Source organism: Epinephelus fuscoguttatus, linkage group LG14 (genome assembly GCF_011397635.1).
Source record: "Epinephelus fuscoguttatus linkage group LG14, E.fuscoguttatus.final_Chr_v1".
NCBI lineage: Eukaryota > Metazoa > Chordata > Actinopteri > Perciformes > Serranidae > Epinephelus > Epinephelus fuscoguttatus.
Genome location: NC_064765.1, coordinates 21,518,699 through 21,524,698, shown reverse-complemented (window position 1 = coordinate 21,524,698; position 6,000 = coordinate 21,518,699).

Sequence of the window (6,000 nt, the reverse complement as noted above, 5' to 3'; positions counted from 1 at the left end):
CTTATTAGCCACACCCTGTCACAAAAACTTTGCCTTAGTGATTCTCAATGTAATTTGATCAGCCAGGCATGTTGAAGATGATGCAACATTTCATCTGAGGTGAAAGCTCCGCCGTGATTCACGCTGACTGGGAAGTTTTGAGATTACCCCACACATCTTCTCGAGCCAGAAGACTAATAATGCTAGTATGGTGTTTAGTAATTGTTAGATTTGTCTTGGTGTGTCTTAGGGTTTCTCAAGGGTAACAGTAATCACTCACAGTCCACTGCTTTCTGCTCCCTCAGACACACACACACACACTCTCTTTCTCTCAGCGAACACAGAGCCTTTGAAAACTTCCATGTCTGTGGGCAGACTGCCTGGGTAATGAGAGCTCACACGGGGGCATTTTCAAACATGCAAATCCGAGAAAGTTATTGAATATTCTCCCTGCTGAGCACTTAACCACCCTCGCTGTGGGAACATAATATTAGACAGAGGGAGAGCTTTAAAACTTTAAAGTAACATCGGCCAATCAGGACAGTGGAGGGCCCTTCAGTAGTTTGCTTTGTTGCTACAAACCAGTAGAGAATAAACAGGAAACCACACAGCGTCATTACTGTCGCCCCTGATAGAAACAGGAAGACACAAGAATACTAGAATCATGCTTTTGGGAACTTCGAGAAGCATGAATACAGTACAGTGTGTGCCACTGGTAATATAAATTACACCGACTGAAACAGCAACAAAGGAGAAATAAAGACACTTGCCGTGAGAGGAATCTAGTTTTCCCTGTGCCGAACCTGCACAGACATGAGCAGCCCCGACCTTACAGAACGGAGATGGACTCTTCCTGTTAGTTGGAGGCAGGAAGTCTTCAGGCTCCACACCACATCTGTTTATCTCCTCAGCCCCCTATCCTGTGGAGGATTGTGTGGCTAAATACAGTAAATTGGTGGCTTCAGATGCAAAAATGCCTGTTTATACACTGACACTGAGCTCAGTGCTGCTGTGCTTTCACAGCACAAAACGAGCTAATGCGAAGTTGTGTTTACATACAAAGACCGAGTGGAGGCTAATACGGCAACTAAGCACTTCCTATAGTGCTTCAATCCCTGTTGAAGATCATTTCAACTCAAGATTAAAAGTGCATTGATCTCAAGGACTTAACATCAGTCAGCTAATCTACCTTAAGCGTTCACTAACTGAGATGGGCGGTGTGTGCTATACAAAGAATGGGACATTGGATTAAAGGACTCGCCTTTTTGTTCCCCCATTATCGTGGCCCCATTTTGCAGCTTTCCTCAGGGTAACGTCTGAATGAGAGGAAAGATTTAGGAGCCTTGTCTCAGCTTTCATTACCGAGACTCACTGAAGACTGCCAGCAGTGTCTCTGCACTGCTTGATAGAATCAGGGTTTGACCCTGTTATCCTGCCTGGTGGATTAAACAGACGATGAAAAAGACTCAGACATCACCAAAATGATTCCCCGTAGAAATCTTAATTTTGTCACTTGTGCCTTTGATAAATCAACACACGATGAGTTCTGTGAGTTTATAGACGCTCAGCACCCCAGCCTGTGTAGGAATTGACTCAGACAGCAGAATCCAATCAGACGAAAGCCATTATTGCAGCAACAATGCAATCTTGTACATTTCAACATCTTTCTCCGAAGCTTTGTGTTAATGTTGTTGTTACACAGCGGAGTCCCTTCAGTCATGGTTGAATTGCTGAATGGGCCTAACAATCCCAGGGGCCTTCCGGACTTTCACTGGCAAAATGTCACTTGAATTCACACATACCGGTCAGGAGGAGATTCAAAATGAGCACAACCAGATGCAAAGGAACTGCAAAGAGACACAAAGTAACCACAAAAACAGGCAAAACAACAAAACAAAAAAACTACACAGAGATACAAAACAATGACAAAGAAACAAGAATTGACCTCAAAGGGACACAAAATGACTACAAGGAGACAAAAAATGATCACAGTAGCTCAGTCCATAGGGACTTGGGTTGGGAACCGGAGGGTCGCCTGTTCGAGTCTCCGTCCGGACCAAATATGGAGCGTGGACTGGTGGCTGGAGAGGTGCCAGTTCACCTCCTGGGCACTGCCGAGGTGCCCTTGAGCAAGGCACCGAACCCCCCAACCGCTCGGGGCGCCTGACCAAAGGGCAGCCCCCTCACTCTGACATCTCTCCACTTTGTGCATGTATAGGTCCTGTTCGTGCATGTGTGTGTCTTTCAGACCTGTGTGTAGTTGACAAGCAAGTGTGAAAACATTGAATTTCCCCTCAGGGGGATTAATAAAGTAAATAAACTTAAACTTAAACAAAGAGAGACAAAATGACTGCAGGGAGACCAAATTGACTTAAAAGAGACACAAAATGACTACCACCACAGGGACACAAAATATGACCTCAAAGGGACTCAAAATTACTCTAGAGAGACACAAAACAACTACAAGGATACACAAAATGACTACAAAGAGACACAAAGTGACCACACGAAGACAAAAAACTGACCACAAAGAGACAAAAAAAACAACCACAAGGAGACAAAAAATGATCACAAAGAGAGACAAAATGACTGCAAGGAGACCAAATTGACTTAAAAGAGACACAAAATGACTACAAGAGACATAAAACAACCACAGGGAGACAAATATGACCTCAGAGGGACACAAAACAACTACAAGGATACACAAAATGACTACAAAGAGACACAAAACAACCACACGAAGACAAAAAAATGACCACAAAGAGACACAAAACAACCAAAAGGAGACACAAAATGATCAAGAAGAGACAAAAAATGACGTGGAAGAGACACAAAATGACTACAAAGAGACACATAACAACCACAAGGATACAAAGAATGACCACAACGAGATACAAAACAATCACAAGGAGACAAAAAATGACTGCAAAGAGACAGAAAATAAACTCCAAGAGACACAAAACAACCACAAGGACACAAAAAATGACCTTAAAAAACACAAAATGACGACAGACACAAAATGACCACACAGAGACACAAAACCACAAAAAAAAAGATGCATAACGACTATATAGAGATCAAAAACAACGAAAAAGAGGTTAACACTCTACAAAGTCTGTGTCTTGCTCCTGTGTGGGAGGGGTAGTTGGGCCTTTTGCATATCAGTGCCCAGGGGTCCGCTGTCTCATAATCCACCCATGCCTTCAGTGTATTTTAATTTAACTTCCAAGACATAAGACAGGTTTGTGCCACAAAAACAAACAACAACAAAATACTAATCTCACAATGTTTGCTCTTACAAAGATAACTGGCAGGGCTTGGAATAAAACAATGTATGAGGTGGCATCATGTGTTCACCCTTCTGAAATGACGAATAGCACAGAAAAAAAGGTGTGTCTGGCACTGCAGCCAACTTCCTGGCAGTCGAAGTTTATCAGAATGACTAAATAAATAAACATTGTTTGCTGCGACTTAGTAATCTCTACCACGGTGACTACATTTACCAGACAGATCCCTTTCTTTTTCTCCATCAGCATTGCATGCAAGTATAAAGGTAAGTAGTATGTGGTGCTGTGCAGAAACAGTTTTATGTAGGAATATGGTTATTAGAGTGAGTTAGGTTAATCTACACTCTGCCAAGCTGCAGACACAATTACAATTACCTGTAACACTCAAGTGAAGTGCAAATACTGCATAGAGTGAATTCATACTGTTAATATGTTATGCTTTATACCTTAATTATGCTCTGGTTCATAAGTCTACAAAAATTCACAATTGCCCCTCAGGGATGAATAAAGTTTATTTAATTGAACTGGACTTAAGTGAATAGAAAGCAAAGCCACATAAGGCCATTCTGGTCATGTATTTGTTTGTCCTCAAGTCAAAGTCTGCAGCTCTGACGTATTGTGCCACCCAGCCAGCAGTTCTGGGAAGGGGAAACCAAAGTTTTGCCTAATTGTCATTGCCAGATGTAACAACCAACATGAGCTATGCAAGAGGTTGAAGAGCTGTAAGGTAATACAGCATAAAGGAAAGTCAATAAAGAATGACATTTGACTTGAGGGGTTTGGGTTGGGAGATTTCCTTAAAATGCTTCTCTTCCTATGTAAGAGCTGATTCATGGATGACGTGAATAACTGCCGGTGATATGGGAGGAGGAGGAGGAGCCTGACTGGACAGAAATCCAGTTTAAAAACACTTCAGGAAAATAACCAAAACCATCTGTAAGCCAGTGAGTGTAAATATTACCTGGGTGACCTACTTTCTAATTACAAGTACATTTAAACAAAGTTTTTACATCATCGTGTAGAATACCACCCTGAGACTGCACACGCAGCTGTAACATTGTGAAAAATGTGGGCAGTCTGGTGGCGTGAGGTGAAGACATACCAACCCAGTAAATCACTTTCTCCTTTCTATGATATGTACAGTTCACACAAACACAAGCAGCTCATCAAACGATTTGTGATCCACTTTGAAAGTCTTGAGACTTCTGTGTACAGCCACCAAAAGAAAGCTTTATCTGAGCAGAGAGGGGCATGCCACACAGGGGACTGGAGGGTGACACCACAGGACAGGGTCTATTTGGAGGATGGGGTACTGGAGGGAAGGCTCAGACATCATAAATCTGGTACAAGTGTGTCATGTTATGTAATTTCTGTCTAAACAAAAAAGAGTTTAAACTTGACATTTATAAGTAAAAGCACAGCAGTGGTTGTTCTCCAGCTTCCTTGTGCACCCTGAGACAACCACGAAGAGACACAAAATGACGACAAAGAGACACAAAATAATGACAAAGACACACATAATGACCACACTGAGACATGAAACAATGACAAGGATACACAAAATGACCTCCAGGACACACAAAATGACCTCAAAGAGACGCAAGATGACCACAAGGAGACACAAGATGACCACAAAGAGACACAAAATGACCTCAGAGAGACATAAGATGACCACAGGGAGACAAAAAATGATCACAGAGAGACACAAGATGACCACAAGGAGACAAAAAATGACCACAAAGAGACACAAAATGACCTCAAAGAGACACAAGATGACCTCAAAGAGACACAAAATGACCACAAGGAGACACAAAACAACCACAAGGAGACACAAAATGATCACAAAGAAATACAAAATGACCTAAAAGAGACACAAAACAACAACAAGGAGACAAAAAATGATCTCAAAGAGACACAAAATGACCACAAAGAGACACAAAACAACCAGAAGGAGACACAAAATGACCACAAAGAAACACAAAATGACCTAAAAGAGACACAAAACAACAAGGAGACAAAAAATGACCTCAAAGAGACACAAGATGACCACAAAGAGACAAAAAATGACCTCAAAGAGATACAAAATGACCTCAAAGAGACACAAAATGACCACAAAGAGACACAAAACAACCAGAAGGAGACACAAAATGACCACAAAGAAACACAAAATGACCTAAAAGAGACACAAGATGACCACAAAGAGACAAAAAATGACCTCAAAGAGATACAAAATGACCACAAAGAGACACAAAACAACCAGAAGGAGACACAAAATGACCACAAAGAAACACAAAATGACCTCAAAGAGACACAAGATGACCACAAAGAGACACAAGATGACCACAAGGAGACAAAAATGACCTCAAAGAGACACAAAATGACCTCAGACACAAGATGACCACAAAGAGACACAAAATGACCTCAAAGAGACACAAGATGACCCCAACGAGACACATAATTAACACAGACACAAAACAACTACAAGGATACAAAAAATGACCACAAAGAGACACAGAACAACCACAAAGAGACACAAAATGACCTCAAAGAGACACAAAATGACCACAAGGAGACACAAAATGACCACAAAGAAATACAAAATGACCTAAAAGAGACACAAAACAACAAGGAGACAAAAAATGACCTCAAAGAGACACAAAATGACCACAAGGAGACAAAAAATGACCTCAAAGAGACACAAAATGACCACAGAGACACAAAACAACCAGAAGGA